At 52.8% G+C, this 22,051-nt stretch overlaps 1 protein-coding gene across 5 annotated transcripts in view; it reads right to left on the reverse strand.

Moving 5' to 3' along the window:
• The window catches only part of LOC140408776 (protein FAM184B-like), a 496,156-nt gene that overhangs the window by 468,351 nt on the left and 5,754 nt on the right, over window positions 1-22,051 (reverse strand). The window lies entirely within an intron of this gene.

Raw genomic sequence — 22,051 nt, forward strand, 5'->3', positions numbered from 1 at the left:
ACCAACTTTGGTTCTGGGAACAGGTCTGCCCAACTGTTATATTCTGCCCCAAGGCTCAGACAGTTACCTAGGGGTTGGAAAGTGGATAGTGGAAATAGGAACTGAACAAAGGGTTTTTGTGGGAGGGGGTGGACAGAGAGGAAATGCAGGAATAATAAATTCTGTCCTGTACTGTGAAAGCAGAGAGGTTAGCAGTCAAGAAGACCTTGGGCGGGATTCTCCATCGGCCGTTGCCGGAATTGGCACATGGATTGGGCGGAGAATTGGTTCCAGTGCCGGGCACCGATTTCATGCGAAATCTCAATTCTCCGTCGCTTTGACAACGGCGTCAATGTGTTCCAGAACGCATGTACGGTAAACGCCTTTGGCGTATCCTTTGCGGCCCTGATCTGGTATTCTACGGGGCCCCCACAAGTCACCAATGGGCTGAATTCCTGACGCGAGGTTCACTCGTCGTTTTAAAAATTGTGAAACAGGCACCCTGGCTGCTGAGGGAGAGGGAGGGCATAGAAAGTGTCCAACATCGCCACAGTTTGCTGACAGTTGTGCCGCTGGCTGGGGAGGCTTTTGCCAGGGCGAGTAGCAGGGGGTGGCCGGGCAGGGAACACCATTGCCGCAGTCTGCAAGGCAGCCATGCAGTTGTGCTCTCCGCTGACTGCCCACTATGAACTTAGGGCCACGGGTCGCATGTGCGACCCCTGGCCCCAGCCGACCCATCAGCTGTATACAGCGGAACCAGTGCCACCTTGTTGGCTAGGATGGTGTATGTGGGGAGTGAAGTATGTATATGCAGCTCCAGCTCGTCGGCCTCCCGAGTGTCAATCAAGAATCCAGCACCATTTCTCATTGGAATCGATTGTGTTCCACGTGGCACCGGTGCCAGCCCCTCAACAGTCGCTAAATCGGTCCAGGTGCAGCGCTAGTTTTGCTGTCATGGAAGTCCAAGAATCCTGCCCCATTGTCAACACGCAAGTCTCAGGAACGGAGAATCCAGCCGCATGACTTTCTGACCAGCATTCAGAAGATTGACTGACCTTCCCAAACACTGAATTTGTGCTGGTGGGCAGCATTTTCTACCCAGTGCTTTTTGGGTTGCAACGTTGTCCTTTGTATGGATGTGGATTCAAAACATTCCTCGAAATGCTGTTCGCCGAGTTGTAAGGTATGGAGGGCCGTCCAGCTGGCCCTGCGGTCCGGAAATCTCCCGGCCTCCCGTTGGCAAGAGGTCCTCCCTGATGCACTACATTCCATTCGCTCATTACTCTGCACTGCCACTGACAGTACACCACATGAACGTCTTTTTGCCTTCCCCAGGAAGTCCACATCCGGAGTATCGCTCCCAACTTGGCTTACAGCTCCTGGAAACGTGCTTCTCCGTAAACATGTGCGGCTCCACAAGGCAAATCCGTTGGTGGAGAGGGTGCACCTGCTCCATGCAAACCCACAGTACACCTACATGGCATTCCCCGATGGCCGCCAGGATACCGTCTCCCTCAGGGACCTGGCACCAGCAGGTTCCACTCCCACACCACCCCCGTCGCCCCCGGCGCCACCCTCCCCTCCTCCGCCGCCCCCATCATCCCCCCTAGGACCGTCCGTTCTCCCCCTGCCCACCCCCGTTGAAGAGGATTTTGGCACTCTCCCGGAGCCAACTTCGACCACGACAGCGCCAACATCGCCGTCACCACTTCGTCGATCTCAAAGAACCATCAAGGCACCGGACCGGCTGAACCTCTGCCCGCCGGATGACCAGAGACATTTTTTTTGCTGCTCTGTAAATATTAAGATTTCTAATTGTATATAGTTATCCACCACCCCCGCAGACTCAATTTTAACAGGGGGAGAATGTGGTAAACCACTGTGTTCTGATATTAGAGGTTGTACGGTAGAACCTGCACTACAGGTTCACCTGTGGCCCCTGCATGATAGCTCTGCCCAGGAGACGAGTTATAAATATGCGTGGCCTCCAGCTCGCAGCCATTTCGCCAGCTGCTGTGGGAGGCCACACATCTGATACTAATAAAGCCTCAGTTTGGATTCAACTTCATCTCTATCAAATTGATCGTGCCTCAGTGGAATACTGGGCAATTGATATAACACACGGCTCTGAAGGGGTAGGGATGATTAACTACCCCATGGAACTTGCAGAATACGAGCTACCCAAATAAGTGGCCGGGCACCCTTAACAATAACCAAAAAGAAAATGCTGGAAATTCTAGGCAGGTCTGGCAGGATCTGTAGGGAGAGCAAAGAGCTAATGTTTCAAGTCCAGATGACCCTTTGTCAAAGCTAAAGGCAGAAAGTGGGAAATATTTATACTGTGGAGTGAGAATTTTTGGTTTCAGATTCCAACATCCACAGTAATTTGCTTCTATCGAGGACTTTGACCCTTAACAATACTTGGCTTTTGCCTTCCGGTTGCGGCTATGCGGAGCTAAGCAGCACGATTCGGCAGCTCCCGCGATTACAGACTTTCGGGCTCGCTAGAGGAGCCCCAGCGGAATTTTTTTTACAGACAACCCGTGGGGAAGAGGGGAGAGAGGTCCCCTACCGACTTTTATGGACCGGACCCGAAGTGCAACGGCCAGGAAAGCGGCGGAAAAAAACAAAATGGCGTCGGCCAGGGACAAAGAGGAGATGCAGGAATTCATCAAGCGCTGCTTCGAGGAGCTGCGTAAGGAGATGCTGGCGCCTATGCTGGCGGTAATCGAAGGACTAGGGATAACCCAGAAGGCCCACGAGGTGAAGGTCCAGGAGGTCCGGAAAAGAGTGAGGGAGAATGAGGACGAGCTCTTGGGCCTGGCGGTGAGAGTGGAGCGGCACGAGGCGCTACACAAGTGGCCGGGATGACTCGAAGGCCTGGAGAATAGGTCGAGGAGAAATAATCTGAGGACCCTGGGTCTCCAAGGAGTGGAGGGGGCCGATGCCGCGGCATACGCGGGCACGATGATCGGGGCGCTGATGGGCGCGGAGGCCCCTTCGAGGGCACTGGAGCTGGACGGGGCGTACCGGGTGCTGGCGAGGAAGCCCAAGGCAACTGAGCTGCCAAGGGCAATGGTGGTGAGATTTCACCGGTTTACGGACAGAGAGAGGGTCCTGAAATGGGCCAAGAAGGAGCGGAGCAGCAAGCGGGACAATGCAGAGATCCGAATATACCCGGACTGGAGCACGGAGGTTGCCAAGCGGAGAGCGGGTTTCAACCAGGCCAAAGCGGTGCTGCATCGGAAAGGAGTGAAATTTGGAATGCTGCAGCCAGCGCGACTGTGGGTTACATACAAAGACCAACGTTACTACTTCGAAACGCCTGAAGAGGCATGGACCTTTATACAAGCTGAAAAGTTGGACTCTAACTGAGGGTTTGTGAGGGTGGGGGGTGTTTAAGGGTTGAAGTATGATGGTTGTTGTATATAGGGGGTCAATCAAGCGCAGGAAATGTTATATGGGCTGGGGGAGAGAGACTAGGCCGCGACAGGAGCTGCGCCAGAGGGGGCGGGGCAAGCTTTGGAAAGCGCGGGGTTTTTCTCCCGCGCGCGGGAAGAAAGGCGGGAAGGGGAACGAAGGATTGATTGGGAGATTCCCACACGGGGGGGTCAAAGGGACGGCGGGGGAAGCCGGGGTCAGCAGGTGTCAGCTGACTTACGGGAGTGATATGGGGGGAGCAAAAAAGCTAGACCGGGGTCTAGCGGGGGGGGGGGGGGGGGGGGGGGGGGGAAGAGAGAGAGGAGGGGGGACAAAAGGGTTGCTGATGCACTGGCCGAAAGGGAATGGGACACAGACGAGGTGGTCGGGACGGAGGTCCCCCGGCTGGGGGACTGGAGGGCGAGGGAGACGCGGACACGGGACTGGCCCAGAAAAGGAGATGGCTAGTCGGCAGCGGGGGGGGGGTAAGACTATCGTAGTGGATAATGGAGGGAGATATGTGGTGGTGAGTGGCAGGCTGCAAGGGACGTGGGTGGTGTTGGTAAATGTATACGCCCCGAACTGGGAAGCTGCTGGATTCATGAAGCACATGTTGGGACGCATTCCGGACCTGGAGGTAGGAGGCCTGATAATGGGAGGGGACTTCAATACAGTGCTGGACCGTTCCAGATCAAGGACGGGAAAGAGGCCGGCGGCGGCCAGGGGGTTTATGGATCAGATGGGGGGAGTGGACCCATGGAGGTTTGCAAGACCGCAGGCCAGGGAATTTTCTTTCTTCTCCCACGTGCACAAAGCCTACTCCCGGATAGATTTCTTTGTTCTGGGCAGGGCCCTCATCCCGAGGGTGGAGGGGACGGAGTATTCGGTCATAGCCATTTCGGACCACGCCCCGCACTAGGTGGAAATGGGGCTGGGAGAGGAGAGGGACCAACGCCCGCTGTGGTGGCTGGATGTGGGACTGCTGGCGGACGAGGTGGTGTGTGGGAAGGTGAGGGGGTTTATCGAAAGGTACTTGGAGGCCAACGACAACGGGGAGGTGAGAGTGGGGGAGGTGAGAGTGGGGGTGGTATGGGAGGCGTTGAAGGCGGTGATCAGGGGAGAGCTAATCTCCATCAGGGCTCATAGGGAGAGGATAGAGGGCATGGAAAGGGAGAGGTTAGGAGGGGAGATTTTGAGAGTGGACAGGAGATACGCAGAGGCCCCGGAGGAAAGATTACTTGGGGAAAGACGACGGCTCCAAACAGCGTTTGACCTGTTGACCACGGGGAAGGCGGAGGCACAGTGGAGGAAGGCGCAGGGGGCGACCTACGAGTACGGGGAAAAGGCTAGTCGGATGCTGGCACACCAGCTCCGTAAGAGGACAGCAGCGAGGAAAATAGGGGGAAATCAAAGATGGAAGGGAGACCACGGTTCAGAGTGTAACGAAAATAAACAAGGTATTCAAGGCCTTCTATGAAGAGCTGTACAGATCCCAGCCCCCAGGGGGGGAAGGGGGGATGAGACGATTCCTCGACCAACTGAGGTTCCCGAGGGTGGAGGAGCAAGAGGTGGCTCGTTTGGGGGCACCAATTGGGTTGGAGGAGCTGAGCAAGGGTCTGGGGAGTATGCAGGTGGGGAAGGCCCCGGGGCCGGACAGGTTCCCGGAGGAGTGCTACAGAAAGTACGTAGATCTGTTGGCCCCGCTACTAGTGAGGACCTTTAACGAGGCAAGAGAGGAGGGGACCCTGCCCCCGACAATGTCGGAGGCGACAATTTCCTTGATCTTAAAGCGAGACAAGGACCCACTGCAATGTGGATTGTACAGGCCGATCTCGCTCCTCAATGTGGACGCTAAGTTATTGGCAAAAGTGATGGCCACGAGGATTGAGGATTGTGTCCCGGGCGTGATTCATGAGGACCAGACGGGATTCGTAAAGGGCAGGCAATTAAACACTAATGTGCGGCGGCTCTTAAACGTGATAATGATGCCATCGGAGGAGGGAGAGGCGGAGATAGTGGCAGCTATGGACGCAGAAAAGGCCTTTGACCGAGTAGAGTGGGAGTACCTCTGGGAGGTGTTGCGTAGGTTTGGGTTCGGGGGAGGGTTTATCAGCTGGGTTAAGCTCCTTTACAGAGCCCCGGTGGCGAATGTAGTGACGAACCGGCGGAGGTCGGAGTACTTTCGGCTGTACCGAGGAACGAGGCAGGGGTGCCCCCTGTTGTTTGAATTGGCGATCGAACCCGTGGCCATATCACTGAGGGAGTCTAATAAATGGAGGGGGGTGGTCCGAGGGGGAGAAGAGCATCGGGTGTTGCTCTACGCGGATGACCTGTTGCTGTACGTGGCGGACCCAATGGAGGGGATGGTGGAGGTCATGCAGACTCTTTGCGAGTTTGGGGAGCTCTCGGGCTATAAGCTCAATGTAGGGAAGAGGACAATGTAGGGATTACAGGCAGGGGACCAAGAAAGAGGGATAGGGGACCTACCGCTGAGGAGGCGGTGGAGAGTTTTCGGTATCTGGGTATCCAGATAGCCAGGACTTGGGGGGCCCTACATAAACTGAATCTGACGAGGTTGGTGGACCAAATGGAGGAGGACTTCAAAAGATGGGACATGTTACCGCTCTCGCTGGCGGGTAGAGTGCAGTCGGTCAAAATGGTGGTCCTTCCGAGGTTTCTGTTTGTGTTTCAGTGCCTTCCCATCGTGATCACCAAGGGCATTTTCAAGAGAGTAGGTAGGAGTATTATGGGGTTTGTGTGGGCGAATAAGACCCCGAGGGTAAGGAGAGGGTTCCTGGAACGCAGCAGGGACCGAGGAGGGTTGGCGCTGCCAAACCTAGGGAGCTACTACTGGGCAGCAAATGTGGCGATGATCCGCAAGTGGGTTATGGAGGGAGAGGGGGCGGCATGGAAGGGGATGGCGATGGCGTCCTGTAAAGGAACGAGTTTGGGGGCGTTGGTGACTGCACCGCTGCCGTTCTCGCTGTCAAAATATACCACAAGCCCGGTGGTGGCGGCAACGCTAAGGATCTGGGGCCAGTGGAGACGGCACAGGGGTGCAGTGGGAGCCTCGGTATGGTCCCCGATCAGGGGTAACCACTGGTTTGTCCCGGGGAAGATGGACGGGGGGGGGGTTCCAGGGCTGGCATCAGACGGGGATTAGAAGAATGGGAAACCTGTTCATTGACGGGACATTTGCGAGCCTAGGGCACTGGAGGAGGAGTTTGAGCTACCCCCGGGAAATGCATTTAGATAAAAGCAGGTTAGGGCTTTTGTGAGGCGACAGGTCAGGGAATTCCCGTTGCTCCCGGCACAAGAAATTCAAGACAGGGTGATCTCGGGTGTATGGGTCGGGGAGGGCAAGGTTTCGGCAATACACCAAGAGATGAAAGAAGAGGGGGAAGCGCTAGCAGAAGAGTTGAAGGGCAAATGGGAGGAGGAGCTGGTGGAGGAGATCGAGGAAGGTTTGTGGGCTGATGCCCTGGGTAGGGTTAACCCCTCATGTGTTAGGCTCAGCCTGATACAATTTAAGGTGGTTCACAGAGATCACTTGACGGGGGCAAGGTTGAGTAGGTTCTTTGGGGTAGAGGACAGATGCGGAAGATATTCAGGGAGCCCGGCGAACCATGTCCATATGTTTTGGTCATGCCCGGCACTGGAGGGGTTCTGGAGAGGAGTGGCGGGAGCAATATCTCAGGTGGTGAAAGTCCGGGTCAAGCCAAGCTGTGGGGTTGGCAATATTTGGAGTAGTGGACGAGCCGGGAGTGCAGGAGGCGAAGGAGGCCGGCATTCTGGCCTTTGCGTACCTCGTAGCCTGGCAACGGATCTTGCTAATGTGGAAGGAGGCGAAGCCCCCTAGCGTGGAGACCTGGATAAATGACATGGCTGGGTTCATAAAGCTGGAGAGGATTAAGTTTGCCTTAAGGGGGTCTGCACAGGGGTTCTACAGGCAGTAGCAATCGTTCCTAGACTATCTCGCGGAACGTTAGAGGAAGTTCGGTCAGCAGCAGCAGCAACCTTTTGGGGGGGCGGGGGGGGGGGGGGGGGGGGGATGGAGGAGCAGGAGATAACATGAAGGGTGGGGGAAACTGGCACGTGCGGGAGAGAGCCAATGTATAAAGCTATGTAAATATACCATTTTGCCATGTATATATCTTGCTCAGTGCGTTTTCGTGTTATTTTGTTACGGGGGGGGGGGTTATTGTTTGTAAGGGGAAAAAAAATTGTGTTGGTAAAAAACTTTAATAAATATATATTTTTTTTAAAAACAATACTTGGCTTTGTATAAATAGAGTTAGCCAGTAAGGCATCGACTAGAGCAGACGCAGCAAGGAACTACTGGATTTGTATATAATATTAGTTCCCCGCGTTCGATTCCCGGATTGGGTCACTGTCTGTGCGGAGTCCGCACGTTCTCATCGTGTCTGCGTGGGTTTCCTCCGGGGGCTCCGGTTTCCTCCCACAAGTTCCGAAAGACGTGCTTGTTAGGTGAACTGGACATTCTGAATTCTCCCTCAGTGTACCTGAACAGGCGCTGGAGTGTGGCGACTAGGGGATTTTTTTTTTTTTTTTTTAAACAAACATTTTAAAACCTTTATGATTTTATAACAACAAAAGATACAAATACAAATATAAACACAATTCAGTGCGTAACGCCCTCCCCCACCCAACAACCATACCCTGCCAACATAGCTTATACACACAATCCCCAAATCCCTCCGTCTCTTCTCGTTGAACCCGCCTAAACTGAACTAAACTAAACTAACTCCCCTTACCCCTCCTATTCCCTAACCCCCCCCCCCCCCCCATCCCCCGATTTTATGTGCTAACAGTTTAGTTTTTCCCGAAGTCAATAAACGGCTGCCACCTCCGGACGAACCCTAACACTGATCCTCTCAGGGCGAACTTAATTTTCTCAAGCCTGAGAAACCAACCCATGTCGCCAACCCATACCCCTGGTTTTGGGGGCTCAGAATCCCTCCACGCTAATAATAAGATCCATCTCTGGGCTACCAAGGAGGCAAAGGCCAAAACATCAACCTCTCTTGCCCCCTGGACTCCCGGGTCTTCCGACACACCAAAGGTTGCCACCTCCGGACTCGGCGCCACCCTCGTTTTTAGCATTGTGGAGATGATGTTGGAAAATCCCAGCCAAAATCCCCGAAGCTTCGGACATGCCCAAGTCATGTGGACATTATTTGCGAGCTCTCCTGCACACACCTGTCCTCTACCCCAAAAATCCTGCTCATCCGGGTCACCATTAGTTATGACTCACCTTGTCTCGAGAGTAATTGATTGTGCATCAATTTAATCTGCTACAACTTCAGTTGAAAGGATGGATCTCCGTATCAAACCGGAGTGCCTTCAGCTCAGCCCCCACGCGGACAACTCTGCTGCTATCTTCAAACATTGGCTCGCATGCTTTAAGGGCTACCTCGACACGGCCGCGGTCACCCCCACGGAAAGAGAAAAGATGCACCTTCTACACTCGCGGGTCAGCCCTGGGATCTACCCTCTGATCGAGGAGGCGGAGGATTATGCTGCAGCAATCGAGCTGCTAGAAGGACATTATATCCGCCCTGTGAACCGGGTCTACGCTCGTCACCTGCTGGCGACTAGGAGGCAAAGCCCCAAAGAAACACTGGCAGACTTCTACCGGGCGTTGCTGGTGCTGGGCCGAAACTGTGGCTGCCCGCCAGTTTCAGGTAACGAGCACACGGAACTTTTGATCAGGGTTGCTTTTGTGGCAGGTATGACCTCCCCCTATATCCGCCGAAGGCTCCTAGAAATGGACACTCTGGGACTTAGAGGCACGGGCCCTGGCAGGGTCCATGGACGTTGCGTAGAACGCGCTGGCTTTTGCTCCCGGACGCGCGGCGGCCCCCCGTTGCGGCAGCCCCTCAGACCTTCCCTCTGACCCCGCAAGCCTGCACGGCGAGACGGCCCGCTACCGCCGCCGGACAACGCGGTTTCTTTTGCGGGCAGGCGAATCATCCCCGTCCGCGCTGCCCGGCCCGCACCGTGGCCGCGGTCTCCAGCGACTATCGGCAGCCCCCCTTTCAGGCCCCGGCCGTCCAGCGCCTACCGCCACCCCCTATCCTCAGGCCGCGTGCGACCCACGGGCGCGGCCATTTTGCCCCCCCGGCCACCACGCTGGACGGGTAGGCGCCGCCATTTTGTCCCTCGCCATCTTCTTCATCCCTGGACTCCATGTGCGACCCATGGCTGACGCCATCTTGGATGGGGCCCCAGGCCCCCAGCACAGCCGACTACACGCTGCCCGACCAGAACTCTCCATTACTGCAGCTGGCCTCAGTGACTCTGGACCAGAGTCGGCCCCGGACGCTTGCGAAAGCTACGACAACTATCTCCATCAACGGCCACGTGACGTCGTGCTTGATCGACTCTGGGAGCACGGAAAGCTTTGTTCACCCCGACATGGTAAGGCGCTGTTCTCTTGTCACCCATCCCGTAAACCAAAGGATCTCCCTGGCCTCCGGGTCACACGCGGTGGAGATAAAGGGGTTCTGCCTAGCAAATCTCACTGTCCAAGGCAGGGAATTCCACAATTTCCGTCTGTACATCCTGCCGCACCTCTGCACAGCTACCCTCCTTGGGCTGGATTTCCAGTGCCATCTGCAAAGCCTGACTTTTAAATTTGGCGGCCCTATACCCCCCTTACTGTCTGCGGCCTCACGACCCTTAAGGTCGACCCGCCTTCCCGGTTTGCGAACCTCACCCCGGATTGCAAACCTGTCGCCACCAGGAGCAGACGGTACAGTGCCTAGGACCGGACCTTTATCAGGTCGGAGGTCCAGAGGCTGCTGAGGGAAGGGGTCATCGAAGCGAGCAACAGTCCCTGGAGAGCTCAAGTAGTGGTGGTAAAGACCGGGGAGAAACATAGGATGGTCATTGACTACAGCCAGCCCATCAACAGGTTTACGCAGCTGGATGCGTACCCTCTCCCCCGTATAGCCGACCTGGTGAACAGGATAGCGCAATACAAGGTTTTCTCCACGGTGGATCTCAAGTCTGCCTACCACCAGCTACCCCTCCGTAATGGTGACCGTCAATACACTGCCTTCGAAGCAGACGGGCGGCTCTATCACTTTTTAAGGGTTCCCTTCGGTGTCACGAACGGGGTCTCGGTCTTCCAACAAGAGATGGACCAAATGGTTGACACCACAGCTTACGCGCAACGTTCCCGTATCTTGATAACGTCACCATCTGCGGCCATGACCAGCAGGACCACGACACCAACCTCTGAAAGTTTCTCCAGACCGCGAAAATCCTTAATCTGACTTACAATAACGATAAATGCGTGTTTAGCACCGACCGTCTAGCCATTCTAGGCTACGTAATGCGAAGTGGAGTCATAGGCCCCGACCCTGAGCGCATGCGCCCCTTCATGGAGTTCCCCCTCCCTCACTGCCCCAAGGCCCTAAAGCGCTGCCTCGGCTTCTGCAGCTATTATGCACAGTGGGTCCCCAATTACACAGACAAGGCTCGACCCCTGATCCAGTCCACAATCTTCTACCTGTCGACGGAGGCCCACCAGGCCTTCAGCCGCATCAAAGCAGACATTGCTAAAGCCACGATGCGCGCCATCGACGAGTCCCTCCCCTTCCAGGTAGAGAGCGATGCGTCCGACGTAGCTCTGGCGGCCAGCCTCAGCCAAGCGGGCAGGCCTGTGGCTTTCTTCTCCCGTACCACCCATGCTTCCGAGATTTGCCACTCCTCGGTCGAAAAGGAGGCCCAGGCCATAGTAGAAGCTGTGCGACGCTGGAGGCATTACCTGGCCGGCAGGAGATTCACTCTCCTCACGGACCAACGGTCGATTGCCTTCATGTTCGATGATGCACAGCGGGGCAAGATTAAGAATGACAAGATCTTGCGGTGGAGGATCGAACTCTCCACCTTCAATTACGAGATCTTGTACCGTCCGGGGAAGCTGAACGAGCCTCCTGATGCCCTGTCCCGCGGCACTTGTGCCACCGCACAAGTGGACCGCCTCAGATCCCTCCACGAGGACCTCTGCCACCTGGGGGTCACTCGTTTCTTTCATTTTATCAAGACCCGCAACCTGCCGTACTCCATCGAGGAGGTCAGGACCGTCACCAGGGACTGCCAAATCTGCGCGGAGTGCAAACCGCACTTCTACTGGCCAGAGAGGGCGCACCTGATAAAGGCTTCCCGTCCCTTTGAACGCCTCAGCATGGATTCCAAAGGCCCCCTACCCTCCACCGACCGCAACACGTACTTCCTGAACATGATTGACGAGAACTCCAGTTTCCCATTCACCATCCCCTGCCCAGACATGACCACAACCACCGTCATCAAGGCCCTCCAGGGTACTTTTACACTGTTCGATTTCCCCGCATACATTCACAGTGATAGGGGGTCCTCCTTCATGAGTGACGAACTGCGTCAATTCCTGCTCAGCAAAGGCATCGCCTCGAGCAGGACGACCAGTTACAACCCCCGGGGAAAGGGGCACGTAGAGAGGGAGAACGGCACGGTCTAGAAGACCGTCCTGCTGGCCCTACGGTCCAGGAATCTCCCAGTCTCCCGCTGGCAGGAAGTCCTCCCGGTGGCCCTTCACTCCATCCGGTCGCTGCTCTGTACTAGCACAAATCAGACACCTCATGAACGTCTCCTTGTTTTCCCCAGGAAGTCCTCCTCTGGGACCTCGCTCCCAACCTGGCTAGCGACACCTGGACCCATCCTGCTTCGGAAACATGCGAGGGCGCACAAGTCGGACCCGTTTGTCGAGAGGGTCTACCTACTGCCGCCAACCACCAGTACTCCTATGTAGCGTTCCCTGACGACCGCCAAGACACTGTCTCCCCTCGGGACCTGGCGCCCACCGGAGCCACACGCGCACCCGCACCAGTGCCCCCACCCCCACCCTCCCCGCAGCACCTGACCGGAGGGTCAGTACTCCCTCCGCCCCTGCCTAGGCCCGAACAAGCACCGACGCCCCCTACAGGTGCCCTCCACCCCCCCTGCCCACTTTTCACCCCAACAGCGCCAGCTAGGGGTGACAAAGCTGCCTGGGAGGACAACACCATGTTCCCGGAGTCGCAACCGCAGGGACCCCCATCAGGATCACCGCCGAAGCCCAGACGCTCCAGAAGGACGACCAGGCCACCCGATCGACTGATTGCTGCACCATGAACACTTTGCTATTACCCTCGACATCACGGCACCTCCATACCTGGTTCTACCATGCGAAAGGCGACATTAACGCTGGCCATCACCCCGCCGGGCTCTTTTTTAACAGGGGGTGAATGTGGTAATACCAGGCATTGCGGTACCTGAGAGATGGATGACCATTGGCTAGACCCAGGAGTCTATCATTGGCTGATGTACATAGCTCCACCCTGAGAGGCGGAGTATAAGAACCGATGCCGTCCCAGTAGCCTTCACTTTCTGTATCGAAGCTGCTGGGGAACAGTTCTAGCAGATTAAAGCCTATTAGTTATGACTCACCTTGTCTCGAGAGTAATTGATTGCGCATCACTTTGATCATGTGTTTTTTGTGGGCAGGCAAGAGTAAGGAGTGCTGTAAACAGTTGAATGGCACCAATATTTTAAGAGGTTGCTCTTTTGATAATTGATATTGATGGCTTCTGTTCTGGCTGGTGAAGGAGAGTATTTTCTTTAGCATTCTGTCATTCTTAAGAGTCAGGTTGCAATAAAATGGAAAAGGCACTGCATTCTCTAGTAATGTTTGTGTACCTGGACTGTGTGAGAAATTTTACTGCCAAAACTGAGTGCCTGAGAGCTCTACATTCAATGACCCCAAATTTGCTGCAAACATAACCGTGAATTAAATCACACCCACCATTATTGCTGTGTAAAGTGTCCAGCAACTTGCAGCAAGGGAGAGATATGCCATGAATCATTACAAATTGTTGGAAGATTGGTGCCACATTGGTAGCTATGCACATATGCAAATTATCTAACATACACCGCGTGCAAAAACCTAAAGTATCCAACTGCAAAATCAGCAAGCTTGAAGTTAGACCAGAGTATTGACTAAGTGAAACTCATTACATCGAAAGCAGTTCAAGCATTTTATATTAACCTTTTTAAAAAGACACAGATTAGTATCTAGCTGGGAATATTGAAGATAAGAATAAGAATATACCTAGTTAAATAAATGATAGTGCCAGGAGTCCCGGAAAAATAATGTATTTTATTGATAACTCTCTATTCATGCAAAAATTAAAGTCGAAAAGTGGATGTGAGATTGGATAAACATTCTGTGGTTTTGCTTCATTAACTTTTTTTTTTTTTAAAGAGCTCAGGGAGAATATTTCTCAGGAGATTAAATAAATGTGGCATAATAGGTTTGGCTGCACAATTTCCCTGCATTATAACAGTGACTGCGCTCCTCTTCTTTTATGTGGTGACCTGTGGACAGAGCAGAGTTGGTGAACTACATTATCGATTTTCATTCTCTGCTTCCTTCGATTCTTCTGCAGTTGGACTTTAATATTTCAATTAGGAAGATTAAAGTTTAAACACTGGTGAAAACACACAATTGTGGATTTTCAGGTTAAAAAAAAACCTCAAGCATGAAAGTTAAATGTAGGACTGTTTTTTTTTTTTTTAATTTCTCCATAATCATCAGCAACTCCGCTGGAACTGCTGTTTTTGAAATTGGAGAATGTATTGAAGAACATATGAAATAGGCGCAGAAGTAGGGCAATGTAGCCACTTAAAATGGCCAACTCCCGATTCAAAATGGCGAACGGCAAAGGCTGATGGGAAAGTCAGCCAACAGGACAAAAAACGAGCAGCTGCAGATTGGCTGTGTATTTACCTCTGGAAAGGCCAGACAAGATCGATACCAGCAACCATCAGCATAACAAAACACCAGCCATCTGCATACTAATGAGCAATCCCCAGGAACAATAAGCAACATTTAGACACACAAAGCAAAACCAGACTCTTTGGCGCCAGCAGAAGCCTACACAAAAGGAGGTGAACGACCGCCTCAAGACCGCCCATCGATCAGGGAACTGCTCCAGCATTGGAGAAAATCGAACCAAGTGATTGGGACATAAGAATTGAGCCCCAAGTTCAAGGCGCTCTCTCTTCCAGCTCTTCTTCTTCGGCTAGCTTCCAGCTCTCGTCACTCTTCAGCAGCCGACCGAACCTGTAAGTCTTACTTCAACGCTCGCTACGAGATAGGCGCTCCTAGCTATCAATCTGTACCAACATCGAATCCCGCAGGCTCAGAACCCGAACAAAAGGCCATTTGTTTCCCTGACCTGGTGGGCCAGTTCCAAGTTAAGTATAGGCCTGTTAGTTATAGAAGTAGCTTAGACATAGAATTTATGCACGAGTAGTGATTACGGTGTATAATAAATGTGCTTTGATATAAATCTTACTAATCGGTGTATTGGATTATTGATCATTACTCGGACTTGAACCACGTGGCAGTATCATAAAGATACCTGGCGACTCAAGAGCAAAGATGATAAAACAGAGCAATTAAACCAAGGTAAAGTTAGCAACAGCATTCAGCCCCTCAAGCCTGCACGGTCGGTTTATATTTTGCGCTTCATATTCCCATCCACCCCCCAAAAGCTTTGTTTCCCTTGCCTAACAAGAATCTATCTATTCTGCCTTAAAAATATTCAGTGATCTTGCTTCCACCGCCTTCTGAGACAGAGTGTTCCAAAATTGCCCAATCCTCAGGTTTATGTAAAACCTCTGCAGGTCGTGTTCAGCTATCTGCAGATCTATATATGTTTTATTCCAGGGGCAGCAAATGAGTGAACTCTTGATGCAACTACTGATTTGTTACTGCAAGGGATCTCACTGCAAAACTGCTGCCTTCTCATTAACAGTATCAACTTCAGCTCATGCATGACTTTCGCTGAGAGTAGACTCGGGAGGAGGCTGCAAACAGGAATTTCCGTTTTGAAGATACAGCAAGAATTTCCATCCAGAGAGACTGCACCCAAAGCAGCGTCAGGCAAGAGTTGCAGCCAGTACCAGCAGGATCATCAGTGGGAGAGTGCTTCCCTGAACAGAGTAAAACAGATAGAGCATGGCTCTGCAGTGGAACCGATTAGGGCTTGATGGGGTGGTAAGGAAAAAGACTGCTTCTCTCATTTGGGAGGTGGAAAAGTGCCTTTATAAACTGGAACGAGCTTGGGGAAGTGATGGTCTGCATGCTCTGTTAAATATTCATTGACAAAAAGGTCATGAAATTTTCTGATAAATTTTTAGATTAAAAATCTACTATGTTTAAAAAAGGTATTTAAAATCAAGATGAATTTACTATTGTAATGCAAAAATGAAACATCATCTGGGGGAGCATGTCCCTGGGAACTGCCCTTCTCCCGCCTCTTTAAATGCATGCATCACTGGGCATCGTAGAGATACGAGAAGCATTTGTATACTTCTAAATATCATTGACCATGGCCAATAATCTTATTAAAATGTTCTGCAGCCTCAGTTGCTTCAGCCTATGTTCACCTAGCAACAATCTATTTTAAATTGGTTTATCGTATCAACTATAAATGCTAAAATTGCATATGTATTTAAACTCATTAACAAACAGATGTTTGGGATCACTTGCACTCTTATCCATTAACGCTGCTGCAGATTAAAAGATTGGATATACTTCTGATACTCCTATTGGTAAATAAAACCACAACTCACCACACACCTTGACCATGCTATTTACGTTTACCAATGATGCAACTTAAATCTCGCTCCAAACTGACAGTGAAGGTATGACAATAACTGTCAGAACGATAATTAGGCCAGATTGTTTTACAGCAGAATGGCAGCAGAGTGGGAATGTTACTGGACTGATAATCCAGACACGTGTTCAAATTTCACCACGGCAGCTGGGGAATTTAAATTCAATTACTTAATAAATTTGAAATAAAGAGTTGAGTCTCATTATCATGAAATGATCAGATTATCATTTTTTAAAAACCCTGCCTGCTTCCCTCATGTCTTTGAAGAGAAGAAATCTACCATCCTTACCTGGTACAGCCAAAATGTGACACCAGACCCATTGCAATGTATTTGGCCCTGTGATGTGAAGTGACCCAGGAAAAAACTCCAATTGTATCAAACTGCTTCATAAAAATTGAATAATATCACAAGCAGGTAGACCTCCTGGCACCAATCTAGGTACTGAAAACTACAAAAACGAATCCTGCCCAATCAATGCTGCAATGTCTTCCTCACCATCAGTGGACTTGTACCAAAATTGGGAAAGCTGTCTCACAGATTAGTCAAGCAGTATCCTAACATAGTCATACTCATTGAATCCTACTTACAACCAATGTTCTAGACCATTCCATCGCCTAGTCCTGTTCCTGCTGGCAGGACACTCATTGAGGTAACAGCAAAGTAATGTATAGTCGGGAGGGAATAGTCCTGGAAGTCCTCAAAATTGACTCCTGAGCACGGATGTCTCATGGCATCATTGGCAAGAAAACGTCCTGCTATTTACCAAATACCACATTCCCTCAGCTTTGAATCAGTACTGTACGTTAAACACCACTTGGAAGACTTCCGGGTGCGGCAATGACCAGCTGAGTCGCACGTTTCGGCATCTCCCGTTGGAACGGACTTTTGGGCTCTTAATAGGAGCCCCAACGGCAATTTAAACGGCCAAAAACACTGTGCGGTAAACCAGAAGGGAATCCCCCCCGGACACGCATGAAAAAGGGAGAGGATAGCGGCCGGGTTACGGAGGATCCTCTGGAGCAGCGGCAAGGAAGGGAAGCTCAAAGCAAGATGGCGTCGGAAGGTGGCCGTTTGTTATGGGGCCCGGAGCAACAAGAGTTCCTGCGGCGCTGTGTGGAAGAGCTGAAGAAGGAGCTGAAGAAGGAAGTGTTGGCCCCGATATTACAGGCGATTGAAGGGCTAAAGGAGGAGCAGAGGACCCAAGAGCTGGAGCTTCGGGTTGTGAAGGCAAAGACTGCTGAAAACGAGGATGAAATACAGGGCCTGGTGGTGAAGGCAGAAATGCACGAGGTACAGCACAAAAGGTGTGTGGAGAGGTTGGAAGCCCTGGAGAATAACTCGAGGAGGAAGAATTTAAGAACCCTGGGTCTTCCCGAAGGCGCAGAAGGGGCGGACGTCGGGACATATGTGAGCACGATGCTTCACTCGCTAATGGGATCGGAGGCCCCGACGGGCCCTTTGGAGGTGGAGGGAGCCTATTGAGTTCTGGCGCGAAGACCAAAGGCTGGAGAAATACCTCGAGCTATAGTGGTGAGGTTTCTCCGCTACAATGACAGGGAGACGGTCCTCAGATGGGCGAAGAAAACTCGGAGCTGTAGGTGGGAGAACGCGGTGATCCGCGTATACCAGGATTGGAGTGCGGAGGTGGCGAGAAGGAGGGCAAGTTTCAATCGGGCTAAGGCGGTGCTTCACAAAATGGTTCAATTTGGAATGTTGCAACCGGCTGAGACTGTGGGTCACACACCAAGGGAAGCACCACTACTTTGAGACGGCAGAAGAGGCGTGTACATTCATTGTGGACGAGAAGCTGGAATAGTCTGGCGAGAGAAAGAGCTTCTGGGACAAAGTGGTGGGGCGATTATGTGGGGCGAGGAAGGGGGGGGGGGGGATGATTTTTCAATTTGTTAATTGTGATCCTGTAACTTGTCTCTCTTCCCCATGTTGGGGGGGGGGGGGGGGGGGGGAGTATGAGGAACTGTGGGCGCCGGTGGGACGGAAAGGGGAAGGAGAGAAATGCGCCATTAAGGGTGGGGCCGAGTGGGAAACGCGGGCTTTGTTCCCGCGCTATGGTAATTGTGGCGGGAACGGGGACGCAGGAAGGAGGGGGCCTCGCACAGTGGGGGCCGAGGACAAGGGGGGAAGCCGAGGTCAGCCAGAGTTTGCTGACTTCTGGGAGCACCATGGGAGGTGCAATTACGCTAGAGGGGGATCTAGCGGAGGGGGGGGGTTAACTGGGTTGCTGCTGCTAAGGAGAAGGGGGAGCTGTTATGGGATGGGGTGGTCGAGGCGGGAGGGCACCGTCGGTGGGATATACGGGTACGTGGGAACCGGGTGAGGAGCTGGGTTAAAAAAGGGGATGGCTAGTCGACAAGGGGGGGGGGGGTAAAGAGCCCCCCAACCCGGTTGATCACGTGGAACGTGAGAGGGCTGAACGGGCCGATAAAGAGGGCACGGGTACTCGCACACCTAAAGAAACTTAAGGCAGATGTGGTTATGTTGCAGGAGACGCACCTGAAACTGATAGACTAGGTCAGACTACGTAAAGGATGGGTGGGGCAGGTGTTTCATTCGCGTTTAGATGCGAAGAATAGGGGGGTGGCTATCTTAGTGGGGAAACGGGTACTGTTTGAGTCAAAGACCATAGTGGTGGATAGTGGGGGTAGATATGTGATGGTGAGTGGCAGATTGCAAGGGGAGGCGGTGGTTCTGGTGAACGTATACATCCCGAACTGGGATGATGCAAATTTTATGAGGCGCATGTTGGGACGTATCCCGGACCTGGAGGCGGGAAAGTTGGTAATGGGGGGAGACTTCAATACGGTGCTTGATCCAGGGCTGGACCGGTTGAGGTCCAGGACCGGGAGGCCGGCAGCGGCCTGGGTGCTCAAGGACTTCATGGAGCAGATGTGAGGAGTAGATCCCTGGAGATTTAGTAGGCCTAGGAGTAAGGAGTTCTCATTTTTCTCCCATGTTCACAAAGTATACTCACGGATAGACTTTTTTGTCTTGGGAAGGGCACTGATTCCGAAGGTGACAGGGACGGAGTATACGGCCATAGCCATTTCGGACCACGCTCCACATTGGGTAGACCTGGAGGTAGGAGAGGAAAAAGAACAGCACCCACTCTGGAGAATGGATATGGGCTTATTGGCGGATGAGGGGGTATGTCTAAGGGTGAGGGGGTGTATCGAAAGGTACTTGGAGCTTAATGACAACGGAGAGGTTCAGGTGGGAGTGGTCTGGGAGGCGTTGAAGGCGGTGGTCAGAGGGGAACTGATATCCAAAGGGCACATAATGGGAAGCAAGAGGGTAAAGAAAGGGAGCGATTGTTGAAAGAACTTCTGAGGGTGGATAGGCAATATGCAGAGGCACCGGAGGAGGGACTGTACAGGGAAAGACAAAGGTTACATGTGGAATTTGACCTGCTGACCACGGGTAAGGCAGAGGCACAGTGGAGGAGGGCACAGGGTGTACAGTACGAGTTTGGAGAGAAGGCGAGTCGGCTACTGGCCCACCAATTGAGGAAGAGGGGAGCAGTGAGGGAGATGGGTGGGGTGAGCGATGAGGAGGGAGAGATGGAACGGGGAGCGGAAAGAGTGAACGGGGTGTTCAAGGCATTCTATGAGAGGTTATTTAAGGCTCAGCCCTCGGAAGGGAAGGAGGGAATGATGTGTTTCCTGGATCAGCTGGAATTCCCGAAGGTGGAAGAGCAGGAGAGAGCCGGACTGGGAGCACAGATTGAGATGGAGGAGGTGGTAAAGGGGATTGGGAGCATGCAGGCGGGGAAGGCCCCGGGACCGGACGGATTCCCGGTGGAATTTTATAGGAAATATATGGACCTACTGGCCCCGCTTTTGACGAGAACCTTTAATGAGGCCAGGGAAAGGGGGAAGTTGCCCCCGGCTATGTCGGAGGCGACGATATCACTCCTTTTGAAGAAGGAAAAAGACCCGCTGCAGTGTGGGTCCTATAGGCCCATTTCCCTTTTAAACGTTGAAGCTAAGCTCCTGGCCAAGGTGATGGCGACGAGGATAGAGGACTGTGTCCCGGGGGTGGTCCACGAGGATCAAACTGGGTTCGTTTAGGGGAGACAGCTGAACACGAACATACGGAGTCTGCTAGGGGTGATGATGATGCCCCCACCAGAGAGGGGAGGCGGAGATAGTGGTGGCGATGGACGCCGAGAAAGCATTCGACAGAGTGGAGTGGGACTACCTATGGGAAGCGTTGAAGAGATTTGGTTTTGGAGAGGGGTTTATTGGATGGGTACAGCTGCTATATAGGGCCCCGGTGGCAAGTGTGGTCACGAACAGGCAGAGGTCTGACTACTTCCATCTTTATAGAGGGACGAGGCAGGGGTGTCCCCTGTCTCCGTTACTGTTTGCATTGGCGATTGAGCCCCTGGCCATAGCACTGAGGGGCTCCAGGAAGTGGAGGGGAGTACTCCGGGGAGGAGAAGAACACCGGGTATCATTGTATGCAGATGATTTATTGCTGTATGTTGCGGACCCAGTAGAGGGGATGCCTGAGATAATGCAGACACTCAGGGAGTTTGGGGAATTTTCGGGGTACAAATTGAATATGGGGAAGAGTGAGCTGTTTGTGGTGCATCCGGGGGAGCAGAGCAGGGGAATAGATGATTTACCGCTGAGGAAGGTAACAAGAGATTTCCGGTACTTAGGGATTCAGATAGCCAGGAGTTGGGGAACCTTACATAGGCTTAATTTAACACGATTGGTGGAACAGAGGGAGGAGGATTTTAAGAGATGGGACATGGTGCCCCTGTCACTGGTGGGTAGGGTGCAGGCGGTCAAAATGGTAGTCCTCCCGAGATTCCTTTTTGTGTTTCAGTGCCTCCCGGTGATGGTCACGAAGGCTTTTTTCAAGAAAATCGAGAAAAGTGTCATGAGTTTTGTGTGGGCTGGGGAGACCCCGAGAGTGAGGAGGGGGTTCTTGCAGCGTAGCAGGGATAGGGGGGGGACTGGCACGACCGAGCCTAAGTGAATACTACTGGGCCGCCAATATCTCAATGGTGTGTAAGTGAATGGGAGAAGGGGAGGGAGTGGCGTGGAAGAGATTGGAGATGGTGTCCTGCAAAGGAACCAGCCTATAAGCACTGGCGACAGCGCCGTTGCCATTCTCCCCGAAGAAATACAAGTCCAGTGGTGGTGGCAACACTGAAAATTTGGGGGCAGTGGAGACGGCGTAGGGGAAGGACGGGAGCCTCGGTGCGGTCCCCGATAAGAAATAATCATAGGTTTGTCCCGGGGAGAATAGATGGGGGATTTGGAGCATGGCAGAGAGCTGGGATTGTGCAACTGAGAGATCTGTTCGTAGATGGGACGTTTGCGAGTCTGGGAGCGCTGACGGAAAAATATGGGTTGCCCCAAGGGAATGCATTTCGGTACATGCAACTGAGGGCTTTTGCGAGGCAACAGGTGAGGGAATTCCCGCAGCTCCCGACGCAGGAGATTCAAGATAGAGTGATCTCAGGGACATGGGTGGGGGATGGTCGGGTGTCAGATATATACAAGGAAATGAGATGAGGGGGAGAACATGGTGGATGAGCTGAAGGGAAAATGGGAAGAAGAGCTGGGGGAAGAGATTGAGGAGGGACGGTGGGCTGATGCCCTACGTAGGGTAAACTCGTCGTCCTCGTGCGCCAGGCTAAGCCTGATACAATTCAAGGTCTTGCACAGGGCGCATATGACCGGAGCAAGGCTTAGTAAATTTTTCAGGGTAGAGGATAGGTGTGGGAGATGTTCGAGAAGCCCAGCAAACCACACCCATGCCCGGCACTGCAGGGGTTCTGGGTGGGGGTGGCAAAGGTGCTTTCGAAGGTGGTGGGGGTCCGGGTCGAGCCAGGCTGGGGGTTGGCTATATTTGGGGTTGCAGAAGAGCCGGGAGTGCAGGAGGAGAGAGA

The sequence above is a fragment of the Scyliorhinus torazame genome, chromosome 3, assembly GCF_047496885.1.
Source record: "Scyliorhinus torazame isolate Kashiwa2021f chromosome 3, sScyTor2.1, whole genome shotgun sequence".
Taxonomy (NCBI): domain Eukaryota; kingdom Metazoa; phylum Chordata; class Chondrichthyes; order Carcharhiniformes; family Scyliorhinidae; genus Scyliorhinus; species Scyliorhinus torazame.